The sequence below is a fragment of the Columba livia genome, chromosome 2, assembly GCF_036013475.1.
Source record: "Columba livia isolate bColLiv1 breed racing homer chromosome 2, bColLiv1.pat.W.v2, whole genome shotgun sequence".
NCBI classification, from domain to species: Eukaryota; Metazoa; Chordata; class Aves; order Columbiformes; family Columbidae; genus Columba; species Columba livia.
The window spans coordinates 61,364,787-61,387,155 of NC_088603.1; positions in this window are offsets into that span (position 1 = coordinate 61,364,787).

The following is a 22,369-nucleotide window of genomic DNA, read 5'->3' on the forward strand; positions in this document are numbered from 1 at the left end:
TTTTTACTGCTTCAATGTCCACATCTGCAAAGATAAATGATAAATAAATGTATGGCGTATGAATGCAGAGTGCCATAGTGAACTTAAATATAGTATCAGGGATACAATAATAATATCAATAAGCAAATGAAGGCTGAACAAGTAGTGCCTGTCTCTGCAGGACCAGTACATTTTGCAATCTTGTTATGCTGTTTTTCTTCTCTCTGCATTTTTCTCTCACAAGTGGTTGTGCTTCTAGCAGGGAAGTTTGCAGCCTTCCCCCAGTCCCCACCCTCACTTTTTCCAGGGAGAAATTCCCCATCTCCATTAGCAGCCTGGAGCTGCAACAGGCAGGATGTTTGTATTTCACTCTGTGCTTGTGTGACCTTTAAAAATATAACTTGTCAGTGATGAGAAAACAAGTAAAGGAGAAACACATTGGACTCAAAGCACAGGTTTTCATAGCCCCACAACTTTTGTGGGATGCATGTGGCGGTGACCAAACATCAAGATGCTACCAAGGCAAGTGATAAGTAAAGCTGTGCTGCATGCCCACAGCTGGAGAGACATCCCAACACAGACTCTAAAAGTGCAGGGTACAAACACTCTTGCTGCCTTCCCCATCATGTAGGTCACCAGTCAGATCTGCTTTGATTGACAGCCCATTATAAAAGAGGATCAGCAAGGGGTGGGGTGGCGTTAGTCAGAAGTTACCAAGCAGGAAGAGGGAACATTCAGTCACACACCAAAGTGGAGCCAGCCTGGGGACCTGGATTTACAGCTAATAACATCACCTACTATTAATCTCCTGGCTGCACAGCAGAGGATTTCACAGAGAAATCAACCACTTTCATCTGATAGCTTCTCTGCTGCATTCAACAGCAGAAGGATAAGCAAGCCATAATCCTTCTGATGTCCTCCAAGCCATGCTCAAGGAATTGCAATAGAGAGTTATGTGGCCCAATGCATGATTCCCAGTGGTATTATCTATTTCAGCAGAAGTTCTAATGCTTTTCAGAATCCTATCAGTTGCTTTTTTTTGCAAGTGAAAAACTCTTCAAGCCTTGAAAAGCTGTCCTTTAATCCTGTGCTCCTTGTTTTCTCTCTTCACCTTTGGGTTTTATGAGAATTAATTTAGGAAAGTATCTGTCTGGACAGTGCTTAAGCTGCAATGAGCAGAGCTGCTTGATACTGACTGGCTATTTTAGTCCAATGCTCTAGAGAATGATGTTAAGAAATTAATATAATTTTGCTCTCCTCAGTACAGACACATTTAACCAGAAACACAGGAGATGTTTTAATCCAACAAGAACATTTTCCACTTAGCAAAAAAAATCCAATTTCACACTACATGAAAAATTGTGGAAAAAAAACTTCAAACACCTTAAGAGTTTTCACAAATTATTTTGGGCGTTTTGGTTTTGAAGGAACACACTTTTAAGAAGTAAGAAATTGAGTGAAAAATTTAAATCATCTGTAGTTATTGAATCTAGCTTTGGGTCTGATACAAAACCAAGGAAAGAGCCTACCAAATATTTGTATCCTATTATATTTTCAATTTATTGCTAGCATATTTTAGAAATGGAAAGCAAGCAATTACTACAGTTATATTTGGCAAACAATACTTGTAAGTTGTAAATTAAGAAAACCTGTTTCTGGGATCTGTATCCTTCTTATACAATTTTATAACACAGGGGAACCATGGTTTGTGCAATGCTGGCAATGAAATATTAAGACGCACCCAGTGGCAAATTGACTTGTCTCATCTTTCAGCTTTGGCTCTGGATTAGATGCTAGCAGGAAAAGCTAATTTTGCTGTCAGGGCCAGCCTGGAGAGCAAAACTCAGTCACTGACATGGGAAGAAAGCATTGCTTGGAAATCTCTTGAGCCATGTGACCCATGCAGCCCCTTTGCTACTTTTTTCCTGGATGTTAAGTGAAGATGACAAATTTAAAGTGAAGTAAAAGAAGCAGTCCTTCAGAGGGTCACAGAATGGTTTGGGTTGGAAGGGACCTCGGGAGATCATCTAGTCCAACCCGCCTGCTAAAGCAGGTTCACCCAGAGCAGATCTCACAGGAATGCGTTTGGGCAGGTTTTGAATGTCTCCAGAGAAGGAAACTCCACCACCTCTCTGGGCAGCCTGTTCCAGTGTTCTGTTACCCTCAAAATAGTTTCTCCTCATATTCAGATGGAACCTCCTGTGCTTCAGTCTGTGCCTGTTGCCCCTCATTCTATCGTTGGGCACCACTGAAGAGAGTCTGGTCCCATCCTCTTGACATCCACCCCTGAGGTATTTATAAACATTGATAAGATCGCCTCTCAGCCTTCTCTTCTCCAGGCTGAACAGACCCAGCTCTCTCAGTCTCTCCTCATAAGAAAGTTGCTCCACACCCGTAATAATCTTTGTAGCCCTCCACTGGACTCCCTCCAGTAATTCCTTGTCCTACTTAAACTGAGGAGTCCATAACTGGATGCAGTACTCCACATGCAACCACATCAGAGCAAAGTAGAGGGGAGGATAACCTCCCTCAACCTGCTGGACACACTTTTCCTCATGCACCCCAGGCTTCATGCAAAGTGTCATCAAGCTACAGCACCTTTTGGTGCCTAATGGTACAGACCCCATCAGTTCACAAGGACTCGAGAAGTGGCCAGATAGCCCACAAGACACATCAGGTGAGAGCCATGAACTACACCAGAGATGGGACAGTGTAGCCCCAAATGGGGACCGTGCCTGCTGCCAGCCACCCGCACGGGCAGAGTAAGGCAAGCCCATCACCCAAACCCACACAACAGGACAGAAATGGTTAAATGGATCTCAAAACTTTGTGCAGATCAGTCCTGACCTTATCCGGGGAGCAAGAGCTGCCAGGAAGCTGTGGCTCCAGGGGCTGTTCAGGCCAGAGTGACACTGACCGAAAAGACATTTAATTTAATTTTGCCTTGGTGACCTGATTACCTGGGCGGCAGCCCAGCTTTTGAGGTCTTATCAGCCTTTCTTGAGACAGGAGGGAAATGCTGACCCATGGCCAAAAAGCAAAAACAGGGTGACAGATTGTTTTGGACATGTATTGAAAAGTACATATTTTAGAAATACATATTTTAGATATATAAATTAAAAAAAAAAAAAAAAAAGAAATCACTGGATGAAAGAGACTAGGGGGCTTTCATATTTAATTGAAGCACTTCCATATTATCTTAGTGACAAGTAGGCAGATGCTGGGTCAGGATTACTGTCTAATTCCAGTCTCATTCCAATGTTTTACTGCTAATTCAGCTGGTAGACAAATAAAGGCATCAGCCAGGCACTCAAATTCTTCTCTACAGAAGCAGGTATAGGATCAGAACACAGGTTTGTAACAACAACAAAGTCCTCAATTGGAGGGTTTCTCCATAAAGAGATAAAGCCCACAAAGCAAACCCAATCTGAATCATAGTCCACACTCTGCCGCAGATGGTACCTGTGCCCTGGTATATGCTTCTCTGTCTGTGGGGGAGCCTGGCATGGGGCATCCTCTGAGCCCCAGTGCCTGCTTCAGGCACTGCTGTGAAACCATTTGGTCAAAATCAAGAATTCACGTCCCTGGGGCACATCATTTCCATAGCCCAGAAAGAGGGACTTAGCAAAAACACCTTTCCACTTCCTATAACATCTTACTCTGCACACACATGGATTAAACTTCTCTGTGGGTTTGTGGCTCTCTGCAGGTAATATTGCATATACCAGTACGTTTTATCCCCAGATAAGCTCTTGGAGGTACAAGCCATCTTCATATATCCTACTGTGACACATGCAATAAATAATAAACCTTTGAATTTGAGTAGTAATTTAGTACTGGCTTGGGAGTTTCCTTGGATCCTGTGAAAAGAACTCAAATCCCACTGAATTTGCTGTCCCTATTTACAAATGGCTGTCTGCTCCAGCACAGAGCATCCCCACGGTGAGGAATAGCTTCACCACCACTGCAGGGATCTCTTTGTAGAGTACATGCCCCACACTGGTATTTGGGCCCCTTGTTTCACCTTTTTCTAGTGTAACTTCTCATCAGCAAACAGTAGAGGATATCTGAAAAGTGCATTCGGCCTAGGCTAGTGCTTCAGAGCTTTTTTCTTTGCTTTGCTAATTTTTCCCCACAATGATTTTTATTTTTCTAATTTCTGGGGATACTCAAGTGAACAAGGTGTGCTGCCAGAGAACAGACTTTAGTGGGGAAGATGAAAGTACCCAGCAAATTTCCTAAATAGGTCCTTCCCTCACAAAGTGTTTTAATGCAGTTAAATGATCTTCAGGGTGTCCAGAGATGAAGAATTGCAAGTACCCAGTTTCCTCCAACATGTGCCTTGTAGTGCTTTATTCATCCTGGTTCCTATGCAATTTACTTCACTTAACTATGTTACATTTTTGTTTCCTGATTTTTGTGGATAAAAATAACAGGCTGTTTAGAGAACAATGGGCCTGTTGTGCTAGATATATAGATGAGTACTGACATGAGCGCTGACAAGTACTGATTTCAGAAGTCATTTGTTGTTAGATGATGTGCACGTACATAGATGCTCGTTTTGCTCATATTATTTATAACCTCTTAAGAGACATACATATCTATATATGTCTGTAGGTGTGTCTATATATAGTTCTCCGTCTACTTGGCACCCCCATTAGCCTCTTAAAAAACGTGGTATTCAGAGCTGAGGTCTCAATTTCTTTATCCTCCCACCCACATCTCCTTCATTTTCACTTCACCTACCTTATTCCCCAATTTCATCCCCTTAATTCCTGTCTAGACTCCCATCTATCACCTCTTGCACCCCCTTTAAACAACCCCTCAGTGATGTTGTATGTCCAAAAGCAGCTCCCTACAGCTGTGACAGAGGCTGCAGCCACAGAAAGAAGGGAAAATAAAGATATTGCCTCCTGCCAGTTTGCTGCAGCAGCTGACCCACAGCATGAGGTCTTCTCACAGGTCAGGTCAAAGGCTCTCCCACCTGGTTCAGAAACCCTAGGGAAAACTATATTTTGCTGTTAAGGAAGAATTAGTATTTACCAAACATATATTCTCAGAAAGACCAACAAAGCAGACCAGACAAGCACAGATTTTCTAAGCCAAGTCAAAAATACAGTTGAGCCAAATAAACCCCCAAACCCAACAACAACATAAGGAATAGCTATGTCTTCTTTCCCAATTATAACTTTAAAATGCCTTCCCTAATTTTTCATTAAAAAAAAAAAAAAAAAACACAGATCAACCTGCATGGGTGAATTACAGAGAAAGAACATATCTGTTATTGGCAGGCAGCCTTCAACCATAGAAGAGATTGTGTTTCTTCTTAACATCTCCCAAAACAGTCACTAAGGGTGCAGAGAAGGAAGGCAGTGAAGCAGCTCTGGATTTGCTTTTATATGACTCACTGTTGAATTTTTTCTGCCCGCATGCACCAGCAGTGACGGGGATGTGTGGTGTCCCTTTGTGCTATCGCTTCTCCATGAACCAGGTACCCTAACAGGCACATCCCAGGGGAAGCAGGGGGTGTAGGAGGGCCTCCTAGCTTCAGCCTTTGTTTCTGAAACTTGGCAAGCTTTATATGTAACAGACCCTCACTGGCATAGTGCTCCTGGAGCCAGCTGTGTGCTAGGATGAAGTCCTGGCACTTGATGGTAACAGATACCAGTAAGCCTTACCAGCAGCTTCCTGGGAGGACTGGCATAGCTCAGCATGGCAGGGGCGGGAAAGGTCTGCCTCTTGGCTATAAATAACAAATAATTCAGCACAATAGGAATGGGTCAGTGGATCAATGTTGGAGCGAAATAAGGACTCAGGAAAACAAGTCGATTCAATGTGAATCACGCTAAAGCCATTTATTACAGAAACCAGCCTCCTTATATATGCAACTATATTCTAATCACGCGTCCACGCTCCAAGCATGGATTCACTAAATGAGTATCATGGGTTGTCCATGCACTGGAGTCTCACTGATGATACGTCCAATGATTCACGCCACACCAGGACCCCGCTGATTGAGGAACGCCCCTCTTTCTCACAGTAGATTCTGTTCTCAGCTTCTCGAAGTGGCCTTGAGGTTCCTTTGAGCGTGACTAATTCAGCAACAAATCTTTATCTATCAAAACCCCTCCACAGATCAAAGCATCTGATGCCTCTGCACTATAAGTGCTTCAGAGATTTTATTTCAGATGAGGTCTGGGCTGGTCCCTTGAACAGGGTGTCCCTGCCACAAGGGTTGAGAGTTGGTCTGGGCCACCCCAGAGCAGGCTGGATTGGTTTCGTTGTGGACATGGAAGCAGTTTCTGGTTTGGTTTCCTCCTCAGGCAGCTGGGCCACATATGCAAAAGCACCCCAGTGGCGCATCCAGCGCTTGCATCCCAGTACACATCAGCTCTGAACAACAGGGCGAGTGGGAGGTGAGGAGGTGCAGCCCCAGGATCTTGGGCTTACACCTCTGCGCTGGAGAAAAATCAGAGTCAAGCACAAAGATGGGGCCCCTGGCTCTGTCCTGTTGCTAATATGCAGCACAGGCAGGTAACAGTGCCAGCATCCTCAATCAAACTGCAGGCACACATCTGCCCTCTCCCAGCAGCTGGAACCTCAGTCCCCCATCCCTCAGGTAGGGCAGGTCTTATTGAAGTTGTCCTGCAGTTCTGTGCCCCCCACATGCATGGGACCAGCTGAAGCACTGGTACAGAGATGGGGATTACTACAGACCATCACATCCTTAAAGTGAAAATGGAGAAGGAGAAAAGGCAGGCAAACTGCACGCTGCGTTACAAACCTAGGAGCTGCTATTGACTTTACCAGGGATATGTCACAGGTCTGGACAGCGTCACACCTGAGGTGACAAATAGAAACATTCATCGCAGCTTGTGGTGTTGCTTGACCTTTGGGGGAGGCTTGGGAATTTTTTTGTTTTGTTTTATTTTTCTTCTTCTTGCTTATCTGCATGGGAGGGTTTTAATTAGCTCTGAAATGCCATTAATAAAGCAGGCTGAGTCTGCAAGGGGATAAGTGTCCCGGAGTCAGTCAAGTTACCCAAAGGGTCAATACTCTCCTTCATGCTCTTTGTGGTCATGCTATGAAACATGTAGAGCAGAAAATAGATGCTTTGACTGGAAATAGATTTCACCAAGGAAACATTCCTCAATTCCAGTGTCCATTTGACCTAGGACAAAATCAGTGTTAGCAGAGCTCCCCACCAGCCACAGAGCAAACCAAAGCCTGAGCGAATTCTTGTAGCAGTTTGAATAGCTGAGGCCCCAGATGGCCACCGCCATCCCTGTGCTATTAATAAGGACTATTTTAGAACAAATTATCATTTTGCAAGCAACCGATCTATTTATTAGCCTTATTATTATTACAGCCAGCTACAAGGTGTTTCGAATCCCTTGTGTGTTGCAGATGTAGCCCAACCAAGAGACACGATGGTGCAAGCGAGGGTGATGAGCTGGTCTCTCTGTCCAGTTTATCATTGGGAAAGCTGATGGCCCTTGTCTGCCCACTCAGGTCTTTACAATAATGACCTGCAGCAGCTATTTTTCATTGTTGGTAGCAAAGGAGATGGTGCTGTTCAGATTATCTGGGTTAGTCCCCTCAGGTGTTTCTGCTTCCCTTACCAGTGCATGCTCTGCAAACGCAGTTCGATAACTCTGAGTGACAGAGCTGCTCCCAGCTGACGCAGGCTTAAATGTACTTGTTGCTTTTTACAGATTAACCTCTTGCAAAGTAATGTATTAATGTATTCTGCTTGTTGAAGAATAAAACTACATTAAAAAAAAAAAAAAAAAAAAAGGAAAGCAGGAAGGATGATGAGGCAGCACCAGCCCAATACAGTACCCTGAGGGGATCCCTGCTTGGAAGCCATCCTAAAACTTTCACTCCTTCAACTTTCTGTCACATGAAAAGGCAACAATGGGTTGAGGGTTGTGGTTTTTTTTCCTTGCTATATGCTATTGTTTTCTAATTAAATGTCTTCTACAAAAGGGTCTTTTGACCAACCTGCCTCTTGGTCTTCTTCACCATCATTAGGAGGACAAAAAACTTTGGTAGGACAAAAATCAATTTTCAGACTATTTTTTCCCCATCATGGGGACGACAGCTCTTTCTAGCCGAGGTAGCCAACTGCAGATGATCCACAGTCAGGAGACCACCACCAGGAAGGTGACACTCTAGAGCACAATGCTGTCCACAGCTGGGCTGCTCCAGGCACCCTGGTTCAACATCTAGCTAGAGAAAACAAATCAATTTCCATATGCTCACACCTTCATCTTAAAGAGTGCCTACCTACAGATTTTGCAGCATCTATGCAGCCTTCTGTGGTTTTGGGGAGAAGCCAAAAGCAGACTTATAACAGAAACTCAACTGTAGCCTTTGGCATAGTTTGACAGCTCTAATGCTATAATAAAACCCAAAAAACACGTGAGCCTGCAAAACAGTACGATGAATTCTCTATTCCTGTCCACAGTATTTTTAGCAAGCAGCATCATTTTTAGCCTTTGTTGTGTGGGTTGTTTTTTTTTTTTTTTTTTAAGTATAAAGACTGTCAAAATACAGGCATTGCTCAGAGTGCAAGCAGCAGTCAGTTGATTTGGGTAGACATGTTTGACATTTCAAAACAAGAAATGCTCAGCAATCAAATTCTTGCCATGCTGAAAAATGTAAAAATGTGAAACTGTCACCTATGGCAAACATTTCTCCATTGGATGTATCACAGGACCGTGATGAGGAAATAAGTAGAAGAGGAAGAAAAAAGAGTTTATGTTTTGCAGATAGCTTAAGAGAAAAGAATCCTAAATCTTGAGCAAATATTTGGTTTTGCATTCTGGCAAAAATGTTTGATTCTTTAACACAGGGTGATTACAATGTGATCTGCATTTTTGTTTAAAAATACTTCTCCCACTATCTGGGCTGCAATGTAAACAGGATGCACCAAAATGTCAGGCTGTCCATGGGGCTTTGCTCTGGCAGATGCACGCAGGGAACCAATGCACTCACACTCATAAATCTGACCCGGTCCCCCAGAACAGATCTGCGTAACAGGTTTGTCATATTGCTTGCAGCTCAGTTCTGTATACAGAGTTGGTCTATAACATAGCATAAAACATAGCATGTATTCAAGGAGGTGAAGAGGAGCAGAAACTGGAGAGAAACATCTATAACATCAGCAGATTTTTAGGTGCAGGTGGAACCCAGACTGCACATGAAGACTGAGAACCTCTTGCCTTGTCCCTTTTGGCAGGGAGTGTGAAAGGGCGATGACAGACACTGACCAACCCTGTGCTGTGGGGACAAATCTGACCACTGATGCATTTTTCAAAGGGAGTGTATTGTAATGTCAGACTGTGACTGGAATTACCAGTGGCCAATGCATTTTGGGTTTTTTTTGCTCATGATTTTAAGGCTCACACAGGTGTCCCATATAGATATAGACACCCTGTCACTGATGGAAAGATTGATCTGCTCCAGCAAGCCCTGCATGAAGGTCAAGGAAAGCCAGATGGGATGTGTAGGATATTTTAGGTGGACTGGCAGGCCAGGAAGTGCACTTGGACTTCTGCTGAGCTAGCAGGTGTTAGAAATGTAAGATGAGGAGGAGCCAGCAGCAGGTAGGAACAGTTGACCAGGCACTGTGTTTACTGCTTAGATACAAAATATGACATGGTAGCTAGGCCCAAACACACAAAAAATCCAATCCTATTCTCTTTATCTTTCATTGAGAGCAAAGATAAATTTCAATACAAAATAAACCCACAACACAGTCAGGACTTGTGTTGGTGTCCTGGTTTTGTTAAAAACAAGTTTCTCTTTTAGTGAATTTGCCTGTCAGCTAAAGCCTTCATATTAACTGCATTTTCCTGGAGAACCAGGCACATGTTTTGGTAAACCTAGCAATGGAATGCAAACTTATTGATAAGCATGGATGGACATCTCGTGAGAGGGGCAACGAGAAACCGGTGACCAAGAAACTCACCAACTGTGTATAACATTCCATTCACGTGAATACTTCATATAAAAGTGGGAGATCACAAGGTTCTCGTCTCTTTCCCTTTTTCCTCATGGCTGACATTAGGAGAGGACCTTGCTAGTCGTCCCTGCGAACTGAGGCCTAGTGAGAGACTGAATCCAGCTCCGGTTGGCTGCAGAGTCTAATCCAGGACTTTGGGTGCCAGCTCTGCAGTTGCTGAGACTTTCAAGATTGGTTTTGTATATTTTGTATTATTTTCTCTATTCTTATTAGTAGCATTAGTAAAACATTGTTGGTTTTTCCAGCTCTCTTCTCTCTGTCCTTCTTTTCCTCCCGATCGCCTGTCCTTAGTGGGAAGGGGGGAGAGGGAGGGGCAAAAGGGGGGAGTGGGGGAGAGAGGAGGTTAACAATACATCTGCCAGGGTTTTATTGTCATCCCGTAATCTAAACCCTCAACAATTGGATTTACAAGTACAGAAGCAAGGTCATGTTTTCCCCCTCAGCCCAGCTTGGAGTACATCCTATACACAACTATGGAGTTTTACTATGGCAGACTTTGGGGTTGGGGCTATCCAAACCCAAGACGTCCAAAGGAAATGTGCAGGATCTGGATGCCAATGCAACACATGCTGTTTGAAATCTGTGCCTCCTCCCTGGCTGACAGGCGGCAACCCAGCAGCAGATGCTTGGTGCTCACGACCATGCTGGGAGGGCACCAACTCTTGTTCATCATCCCTGCATTTGTGGCCCTCTGCCCCTGTCCCAGAAAGAGCCAGGCATTTACTATTGCTCTTTTGCTGGGGAGATTAGGGTGTTTTTATAGTGTAAAAATGTCTCACGGTTTCAGGCAAAGGATGGGCTGCCTAACGACTTTGAATGCTAGGAGCTGGCAAGGCAGTGAAGTCGAAGAAGCAGCTGGCATCTAAATCTGAGAAATCAGGCTGCCTTTTTTCCCTCTTCCCCTCCCACTCTTTCCCTGCACCAGTTGTCAACTGGGACATGCTGAAATGCCTGCCATCCTCCCAGCTCCCTGCCTGCTGACTTACAGCACAGAACACTACACGGGAAGCCTTTCGCCAGCTTCTCAGCACTACCTGCCAGCCAGTCCTTTCCAGCAGAGCCAGCCACCCCACGTATGCTGAAAAGGCATCTGCGCTCTTACCTCTCCATCCTCCTTTCCACTCTTTCACTCACCTATTCGTTATATGTTGCAGGGATGCCTTTCTGATTACGGATAGCAGGTCTACAAAGAGTGCATTGAAAACTTGTTGAATGAGAACCAAAGCAGGAAGGAATAGCTCCAGAGGAGCTACAGCAGGAGGGCAACATTAGTAATTCCTGATTAAATAAAGCCCAGCTAAACTCAGCTTTCCTTTCAAATAGGCAGGCTATCCCCTTTTCTCCTTTCTGCTCCAGACATTACATTGTTGAGTTGATTTACTACCAAGAGAAATGCCATGTTGAAGGACACCTTCAGACCATCCCCCTCTCACATTAAAGTAGACATGTTCAACAACAGCACAGGGCAACCCACTGCCACAAGAGCCTGATGTTTATTAGGAAGGTTTTGGCCATATAGAGAGCTCTCTCTGTGCTCTTTCAGACACAGAGGTCCTCAGCAGCAGCTCCAGGCAGAGCCTGTTCGGCCTCACCAGCTGTGTGGCTCCCGGAGCTGGGGTCCTGCCACACCGCATGGAGATGAGCACATAAGCCCATGAGCCTCAAGCATTCCCATGACCATGGAGGCCACATGTTGCTCACCACTCTACAGCTGGAAAGGACTGAATGACTTTATGATGACCAGAGATGCCAACAGTGAAGACTGTTTTAAAGAGGTGAGATTTTTCCATACTACTGGGCCTTGGCCTAACACTGTTTCCAGGAAGGTCAGCTGGAGTTTTATACCTGACTTGTGGGACCAGAGTCAAGCCAGTGCTTCATGCTCTTCAGACTCTTTCCTCAAGTTCAGGAACTTGCTACCTTCCTGTCTTTACAACCCAAACATGGGGAGCTTTGCACAACATGGCACTCAGAGAATGGGCTTTTATTCCCTCCCTCTAAGGCAGCAAGAAGATAAGTTAAACTGCTGAAGTCCTCCAGGACCAAAGCCTGCACTGAATCTTTGGCTTGTGAACCAGGCCAATCCCAGTGCTGGAAATACCAGCCAAGAAAAAGCTGAGTTTGAGAGACACAGTATATGGTCTGTGGCTGAGGAACTTCAGTTTCTTGGTCCTTTTGTCTTAAGGGAACAAACCAGACTTTGTGCACAGCTCTGAAGAGACAAGGAAAGACACCAAGAGTGCTCGTGTTCTGCTCACAGGGAGTGTAAAAAAAACCATAAAAGGCAAAGAAGGGGGGAAAGGTCCATCTCTGAGCTCAGCTGAGATGGGGGTTATACTAAAGAGCCTCTCATATTTCTGTCTAGGTTTTCCACTTGCTCTGGATTAAGTTCAAAGTCCAGTTCCCCCCTTGCGGAACTACAGCATGCAAACGGGAAGGCCCTTCATCACAAAACTCTTCCTTTTGAAGAGAGCAAGTCGTCACATTGGAGAGTTACTCTAAGCAAGCAGGTAAGATTAAATGGGTTACAACAAATTCACCCCATCTCCACCCCTTAATGCATCAGCTGCTGGAGAAGAGCAAGAAGAAAACAGGAGAAGCAGAGGGGTTGTGGGGGCTCTGGAGGAAGGTTTGCACCAGTTACTGTGCCTGCTGCCCTCCACCTCTGTTAGCTGCCACAGATGCCTTCACTTTCTAAAGAGAGCAGTGACTTAAGATGATGCCATTTGAGGGAGTATCTAGCATAAACACTGCAAAAAAGATCAAAGTTTCAGGGAGTGCTTAATGTTTTGAGAAAGCCTCCAGACAGCTGCCCAAATAGAAAACAGGAGTGTTTTCCCTTTTCTTACTTCATCTTCACTCCTGGCTACCCAGAAAGATCAACCAAGGAGCAGATGCTCAGAAAAATTTAAACTGGTTGGGAAAACACATATGTGCAGAGAGAACAGCTATCTGAAGAATACATTTCAATACCAGCAAAGAAACTCAGGCAATTATGTTAATTAAGAAGCATCAATACCCTGCCCTGCTCTCCTGCTCCCATGACAGGCAACAGCTGCTGTAGCTTTAGAGAAGCAGCCAGCAGCAGGGCTCATCAGGCAGAGCAGAGGATGGAGACATGGGAGAGATGAATTCAGTGGCTCTTGAGCACCAGCCTTCCTGCCTGCTTCAGCTTCCACAGCTGTGAAATGTGCCCTCCTCTTCTGCAGCATCTCTGAGCTCTGCTGCTACAAACCTGCACACAGCTACTAACTGGAGGATAATCATAGTAACAACAATAATATAGGTGGTTCTTCCTTGCAAGAGGCTGGTACACTCCTGACTTACCGATCAGGCAGGGTAGCATGTGGTTTATGAAATAAGGACTCCCAAAACACAGGCTCACTAAACCTTGCAGTAACACAGGCATCTGGCTTCTCTCTAACAGCATTTTTCGTCTTAAAAGGGCCTTCACTCCCCCATATTGTGTTTGTTCCAATATCTTGATGCTACTGATCCAGTCCTTCTGGAAGTACAAGCTCCCTGAGGTGTTCCAGCTGCAGAGAAAACCCTTCTGCAGGCAGGGGCAGCAGCCCAGCTTTTTGGGTCTGGCCATTCTCACGCTTTTAATTATTCCTGTCATGCACCACCAGGCAGAACTTCCGCCAGGCGGAACTTCCTCCACATAAATACTAAATAATGATCTGGCCAGTCACCAAATGGCACACTTATCTTCTGAGAAGCTCAATTCATCATCTGTAGCTGACCATCGACTCTGCTTCAGACCAAGGGCAACAACCTCCCTGGGTTATTGCAAGACTGTCAGTTCTATTTGCTATAGGGGATCTTAAGCACAGGGATTATACAGATGAGGTGGGAAGCATGTTCCGTACAAGCCCTTGGGGCCCTGATGATAGCCTGGGCAACCACCTCCATGCTCCATCTCAGCCACTGATGGGGGACATGCCCCAGCATCTGGAGACTTTGGTCCTGGAGAGCAAGGACAGCATAGGCTGGCTCTTGCTGCTGTCTCCATGATCACCAGACCTCCAGGTGCATCATTGCATTTGCCTTTTTTTTTCCCTCCTCTTTAAATGATGTGAGTTTTCCCTCTCCTGGAGTCCAGAGGCACTGAAGCAACTCTTTGGGAACCCACTCTCTTTCCTGCTCTGCTGAAGTAGCAGAGTACGCAGCACAGGACTGGCAGCTCTGATCATGAAGGGAGTTGCAATGCTCACGTAAGAACTGTCCGATTCCCTTTCCCAAGTCACAGCGTAGCTTGGTTTTGCCATACAATTATGCATAGGAAAATTTGAAGGACCAGATGGCAGCTTCTTTCACTGCTGCTGCCATCAATAAGTGGTAACAATTTGCCCTCAGCAAAGCAAACCTGATAGTCCTTGCTGTTAAACCCTACAAGAGCAAACCAGACCTTCCCAAGAGCCCTGCCAGCACATCACCCCATATGCTGCTGCACACAGCCTGCCAGGACCACCTGTGGGGTGGTGTGTGCATGTCCCTGCATGCGGCTGGAAATGCACCCCAGATGCACCCCAATTCCCTCTCTGTTTTCCTAGAAGGGTTTCCAGAATAGAAGCTTCAAAACTGGGTTTTGATTAGAATGATCCAGGGCGTAATGTGAAAGAGTCAACCAATTGGAGTGAATGGAGTAAACAAGATTCATCAAGGCAAAGCCAAGGCAGGAATACGTGGGCAAAGGGCTCTGCAAGTTTCAGGACGATGAAAAGAGGAGGGAATAAAAGGAAAGCCTATAAAATGGTACATGAGGCAATGAAGGACAAGTGAGAATGACTAGCCTATTGCTGCTAATCCAGCCACAGTTTTCAAAGCAGGGTCATGAGTCACCAACCCCAATCAGGGCTGGAACAGAAACCCCAGCTTACCACATTAAAAAAAAAAAAAAAAAAAGAAAGAAAGAAAGAAAGAAAGAAAAAAAAAAAGCACATTCTGGTTTTGGCAAAGTCAAGGGCTCCCATTTGTGGCACATGGGAGGCTGGAGATCTGGAGTTAGGTGCTGCAGGCACATGTCCATGGAAGGGAGTCTGCAGCCAGGCTGCCCACAGGTGAAAGGCTGCCCACAGGTGAAAGGCTGCCTGGCTGGACCACTCACCTGCATGGAGAGATGCTCCAGGGGAGTGGGGCTTTCCTGGCAGTTGAGGGCTCACCAACACATTGCTGGGCAATGAGTCAGAATGGGGTTGCTCTCTACACATTGGGGTTTCGGTTTTGCTAGAACACAAAAAAACAGGACTTTCTCTAGGGGGATTTAATAAGTTGAGTGTCCGTGTTATATCCTTATTGCCCCAGCAAGACACAGCACAATCTGAGCTCCCACCCAGTGGTTTGGGCTATTTCCAGAGCCCTGAGTCATGCTGGAGGCTCTGGCCCTGCCACCAGCAGCATGGGGAGCTCTATACACTCACTGATGACATCGTGGCCATGCCATGAGAGCCAGCAACACCTCCCAAACTCCTCTTTGCCAATCACAGGCATCTTGAGGCATTCCTAGAGAGCAAAAGGGCCTCTGCAGCTTCTGCCATGTTTTAACAAACCCATCACGAAGCTGTGCCTCTGCTTTTGTGCCACTCCACATTGGAAACCTAAAAACACACAGGGCATAACACTGCAGACAGCACACAGCCCCAAAGAGGCACCTGTAGAAATGCTGCAACTGTGCTGCTTCATGATCCCAAATGGAGCTGAACTGCAAGTCAAGAGCATCAGCCAGCTGGGGGGGTTTTACAGACTTCAGGTTTGTTTCCCCCCTGGCCTGCACTACATGTTTAAGGTCCTCAAGCCAGACAGCGGAGCAGTGCTACCTAACATGGTGGGAAGCAGAAATTTGGGCTTGCACCAGCAGAAAGCAAGAGACCAGAATCCCTGTTTCCAAGTCCAGCTTGCGCTGCTGGGGTGGGCAGGAGATGCACAGGTGTGCTCCTATTTGTACATGTGAAAGCACAGGTGTCTGAGAAAGGTTTCATTTCCCTGCACTGGCTGCCAAGAGACACAATGAAGGTATTTTTGGGAAGCTCAACCTCCCCTTTTCACGCAAATCAGTCAAGCAGCCCAGCAGTGCTCAAGGCAGCCAGTCTTTCACTTTTCAACCACAGATCATCACCCCCAAATTGGGCTCTGCAGCAGGGCTGGGATGCCCAGGGGCTGCCAACCCAATAAACACATCTCTTGCCAGACAGCAAGGTATATTGCACCACCAGATCTGCAGAGTTCACCACCCAGCACAGCCTTCCAGCTTCAGGTGGTTCCCTCTTTTATTTTAAGCCCAGAAGCCACTGTCATCAGGGTTCTGTGAGTTATAGACCACAAACAAACAGGAGCCCTGCCTACATGTGTCGAGAGATGCTGTTGAGCTGAGGCAGCTATTTTGGGGGTGAAACAGCAGGACACTCACAATTCCTAAAGCTGCCTGACCTCTAGGAAGTAGTAGTAATGCTCAACAACTTCAGCAATTATTTATGCATCTATAAATCACAAACATTCCTCTGCTAGCTAATGTTATCTCCACATCACAGATGTTTCGCCTGGTCCCTCACCCTAGGTCTCAGGAAAAGCCCTATTCCATCCCAGCACCAGCACAAGCCTGTCCTACCCACAAGCACCTGACAGTGCTGCCTGTTGCCATCTCCAAAGCAGCCTTATTTAGAATAAAAACAACTGTTACAGGGTCTCTGGGGACAGGTCACTGTGCAACTATGCTCCTCCCTGGGACTGCAGGGCCAGGCTCTCCATTTGCCCCACTGTTGCAGGGAGGCACAGATGCCCAGTTCCTGCTGTTGCTTGCACCCAGAGGACAAGCAGCAGCGGGAGAAATCAAGGAGATCAGCCTTCGTTTTAAAGGTCAGCCCAGAAGCCAGGAGAGATATAGGGTTCATTGACTTGTTAAGCAAACAGGGTGAAGCTAAGCTCATCTCACATCACCTGTGGGCAGCCAATACGCAGGTGGAAGGGAAAGTGGAGAGACCAGCAGCTGCTCTCTGACCCCACAGTTATTCAGGTTTGGACAAATGACTTTTACCCCAAAATCCCATCAGGGAGTCCTCACCCACCCTTTGCCATTCAAACCATTGTGGTGGAAGCTGTTCTTTTACTGGTTTACTGCAGGATGAAAGAAACAAAGAAGTCTCCAAGGGACAGAAAGCCACTGTGAGTTTGCACAGTCACATGAACCAGCTGGGACAGGTCATTGGAGCAGATGAACCACTGGCTTCCCAAGTTCAGCCACACAGAAATATGCATCCAGGTATGCAGCTTCTCACACACCCCTTGCTCAGGAGCACTACCAAACCCTCTTCAAATGCTCCTCCAGCCACACTGCGTTGCTACCAGGGGTTTGACACATTAAGAAACCACCCATCCATCCATCCCCAAAGGTTGTTTTCTGAACAATTATTTTCAGTCCCTCCTACAGGCAGAAGGTAGTTACACTTTACACCTGTCTGAAATGGATTCCCAGCAAGCCACAAAGTATCACACCACACCTTCCCTCCATTCCTCCCCTCCTGAGGGCTGCCCAGACAAACCCTTTTGCTCCCTATGGGCCAGGCATGGTGCTGCATGCCAACTGCCCCACAGCAGGGGGATTTAAAACCTCAGACCTTGCTGCTTCATTTTACCACTAAGCCCCATAATCTGCTTGTGTTTTGGTTTCCATTGCAGAGATAACAACCCTCAGGCACATTTAGGAGGTAAAACAAGGTGCATAAGGAGCTTTAACACAACAGCTTAGATCCCAAATTTTTCATAAAGAAGCATTTAAAGCAGGAACATAAGCATCTGAAATTTTACAGTTTATTCTGTAGGGAATAAACATGAAAAGCAACATTTTTGGTTTAAAATTTCCCTTTACCCCCACTTGTTGCAGCATGACTTACCTGCCATCCCCATTCTCAGAGGTTAAAATACCTCTTCTGATGTCCACAGTACAACAGCACTCTGAGTAGACTGAAAAATTACCCCCTACACCAAAACAACCTCCAACTCTATACCCAACCTGAGAGAGGGCCTTCAGGTTCCCATATAACCTGACCTCACAACTGGCGGATGTTGGGGATTAAGTCCCAGAAAGTGAGGGTCAGCAGTAATTCACAATTACCACCTCAGAAAGGTGCTGGGAGGGAATGTCCTGAGCCAGAAAGCAGCAGGGGAGCACCCTGGCCCCAGTGGGATGGGATGAGGAGCAGGACCAGGGCAGCCAGAGGTGCATATCCAGAGCAACCTTATCCCCTCTGGGGTGGCCCTGCTGAGAGTTTTGTGCCCTCTCGGTCTAAGGAGTGCTGGCAGAGTGGGAAGGCAAGGCTTGCCATGGCCAAACAGCAAAGGAAAAGCAGGAACATCATCTTGCTGTGGGACAGAGAATGGGACACTACCTGGCACGCTCCTTGCCAGCTCTCACATCTGAAGGCTTTGCAGAGGCCTGGACCTTCTCAGATCAGGAAAGGTGATGTACAAGGCTTGGGAATGCCATCCCTTTCCTGCTGCTGAGCAGGTGTGCTAATTAAGCAGGCCATGCCATTGAATGGTAAAGAAGATGCATGATCTGGAGCAGCATGATAGCCTTCCAGCTGAGCACAAAGTGTTGGAAAATTGTGATTGCTTTTCCATTTGTGCCTGGAAAGAGCATCCTCACGGAGCATCCCCTGCCACCACCTGTGACTGAGGGCCAGTACACAGGCAGCTCCTCCAGCCAGCACTCACTTTGGATCACTGCATCCCACAGACAGGTGGAGATGGAGATTTGGGAACAATTAAAATTTGAGGGGGATGATTTGAACTCTTAGCAAGGTCTGATTTGCAGAAAGCTGTAATCAGCCTCACTGAGGATTAAGCCCTTCAGTCTAAGTGAGGGCACCTAAAAGCAACCCGCATCAGTAACCATGCTAGATCTCCTCATCCCATGCCTTCCCATGGCCAGGCAAGGGCTTGTTCATTGTTTTTCATCTGACTGCAGGTCGTGCTGACTGAAGCCATAACATCACCAAGACGGAAGTCAACAGAAAAATGGAGGAAGAAGAAGAAATTCCTGTAAACACCACTGGCTGCTGCTAAAATTAGATGGGAAGGGTGCTGTTTCTGACTTTTACTGTTCCTTCCTGTGATTTCCCATCCGCCAGGCTCGTGCTGGTGCTGTGAGAGCAGGTCCCTTGGACGGACAGCTTCCCACAGCAGCTGTTCCCAACAAGCTGACATTGCATGGCATGTAGATAAATATTTTTAAAGTTATTTGGCTTCTCCTGTCCTTGTATATTAGCCAAGATAACATGAGCAAGCACTGCTGGGAGACCTCACATCTTAAGTACAGAGGAGGGTTGGGGGCTGTGTCCCCCCTGCCCTGTTATGGCTATCTCAGTCACCTTGGCTGGGAGAAGATACCTTTGTCCCTGTGTGGGGAGCAGCCAGCTTGGCTCACAAGGAGGTGGTGGAGCTGGGAGAGCAGCAGCACTGCTGGCAACCAACTACCCTGCAGCAGCCCTGGCTGCAGTCCCGTCTGGCCAAAATGGGGCTGCACACCTGCTATGTGAGGGTCAGTGACAGGGGGTAGCCCTGGTACTCAGTTCAAAGGCAGGTGACCCAAGCTGCATCATGCTTCACCTGATGGTTATCTGTCAAGTGGATTTCAAATGTATTTTTCACAGGCTGATGCCTCCCTAAGGCAGTAACTCAAAATCCAGAGCTGCCAAGAACAGGGTGTTTATCCTGTTGTTCCCTTGGCTGCTGCCCTCCACAGCTGAGGAAGGGGCCAAGCTCCTCTTCCAGGAGTTAATGAGGAGCTTACAACTAATAAATTTGCCTCTCAATGCTTCTTGTTGCTTCGTGCTCCTTTGTGGGCCTCGAGAAGTGACCACAGAAGGTGCACCAGCATCAGCGGGGGAGAGTTCAACAACCACTGCTGGTTTTGGGCAGCACTGGTGAGATACAACACCTCTTGCTGCTGGCCAAGCCACTGAGGTCTGAGCACAACCCAGCTTCAGAGGTTATTTGGCCAAGCACCTACCAAATCCATTTGCATTTATAGTGGGGAGAAACACGGCCGCTGCAGGGCTCGGAGCAGCCAGAGGAAGTGTTTGCAGGAAGACAGAGTTAAGCGAAGCCAAGGCCACACTGGGATTTCTGCTCTATTTATGGGACTCATCCTACTCTACACAGATTCCTGGCCTCTCCACCAGGTCCAGTCCATGGCTTGAAGGCAGTTGCCCACAGCCAGGCTCCTGCCAGCCCCCAGTGCAGGCGTGTGTGGGGAGCTCAGGAGCTGGGGATGGGGACGGGGGCTGCAGGATGGCTGGTTTGCCTGCCACAGCCCCAGTAATTCATCAGGGTCAGATCACACAAGTCTTTCTCACTGCTTTCACCCACTGTTTATTTCAGAGGCTTCTTTTCTTCTCCTGCTATCTTCATTTTAGTATAGTTAGAAAGTAGTTATGACCAAAATTAAAATGGATGGATGAAGCTGGTGGTTTACAAAAGGCTATTTGTACAACAGGAAAGAAACTCCACGGCTCTCTTGGTTTCCTACGTAAAAGGTTTTCCCAAACTTTTACTCCAGGTTTGCCTGTAATACGTGTAGCATCCCTCATTTTTCCTCATTTTAGGCAACAATCCAGAGATGTGCAACCTCTGCGTTTGCTGAGCATCTTTCTTCCCAGGCAGGGCAAACTCCTCTTCACTCCCAGGCATTTCCTGGGGTGTCACAAACTGATGTGCTGCTTCAGGAAAGTCAAAAGCACCAGCAGCTCTGGGAGGGTAGATTTTCCCACCCTGCGGGGAAAAAATAAAGCAGCTTTTCCCTGCTAGACTATTTCCTTGGAAGTTTCCTTTTGTTATATGCATGGGATGAGTCTGTTCAGACCACTTCTGACTATCAAAATACCCTTTCTCATATAAAGCATCAGTGTCCTAAACCAGTGGAGGCTGGTCCAGCCCTGCCTTTGCTCTGCTCCTGGCCACCCTCGTGATTCCAGGGAACGGAGCCTCGCTTTCAGGGCACCCTCTTTGCCCGCACAGACTTTCTGGCAGGAAGAAAGCCGGAAATAGGCACGTTTTCCCACACAGGTCCTGGCACACAGTCCTGGGGCTGCACTGCTTTCTCTCCCCAGCCCTAACCCAATGTTGACATTTGGGTGCAAAGCTAGGAGGAAGACTAATTGCTGACAACATCGCCAAGAATCCCAACTGCACAAAGCCATCGTTCCATTTTTAGCATCTTCCATACAGGAATCTCGCAAGCATGTGACTGAAGAGGTGTTTTTGCCTCCCTCCCTTGGCGTTCCAGGTGGGAGAGCTGGTGCCTCTGCAGCATGAGCTGGTCACCAGTGTCCACTGTGAGCCAGGAACAGGAGCCGGCCCATAACCAGGATTGCCAATTTCCAGCTCCTGATGCCCAGGGAGCCCACAGCTGACCCAACCATGGTGCTTCTCAGGGAGATTTAGTCTTCAGGGTCAGATCCACAGCTGGGTGCTTGAAATCCCCCCCTCAGTGCTTCTGTAAGCAACAGCAGAGAAGATTAGGAGGGAAGATTATGAGGAACAGCTGAGGGAGCTGGGTCTCTTTAGCTTGGAGAAGAGGAGACTGAGGGTCTGTCTCATTAATGTTTATAAATATATACAGGGTGAGTGTCATGAGGATGGAGCCAGGCTCTTCTCAGTGAAAACCAATGGTAAGATAAGGGGTAATGGGTTCAAACTGGAACACAGGAGGTTCCATTTAAATTTGAGAAGAAACTTCTTCACAGTGAGGGTAATGGAGCACTGGAACAGGCTGCCCAGGGAGGTTGTGGAGTCTTCTTCTCTGGAGACATTCAAAACCCTCCTGGACACATTCCTGTGTAACCTCACTTAAGTGTTCCTGCTGTGGCGGGGGAATTGGACTAGATGATATTTCAAGGTCCCTTCCAATCCCTAACATTCTGTGATTCTGTGACAGCAAATGCAAATTGAGGACAAAAATAATGCAAGATCATGGTGTTTTTTTTGGTGGGATTTGTTTGTTTGTTGTTGTTTCGGGTTTTTTGAGATAAACCATGTGTGGAGGCTGACCACAGCTATTCTGCTATGCAGAGTCCTTTTCCATGCATGCCCAAGCCCCTAAACCCAGAGTCAGGCTCTTGAGGACTCAGACAAATGCAGAGCTGGCCAAAAACCAGCAAGTGTGAGACAGGAAGATGGACTTCCAGCAGCGTTCAGCAGCTAAAACCCTGCCTCAGCATCCCCATGCCACTGCTCTCCATTGTGTGACAGAGAAAACCAAGCCTTGAGGGAGCTACTGGGGGACTGAACCCTGCCTGACAGCCACTTGGAGCTTCACATGCATTTCCACCCTTCCAGTCAGTTTTTATGCAGAAAAATCTC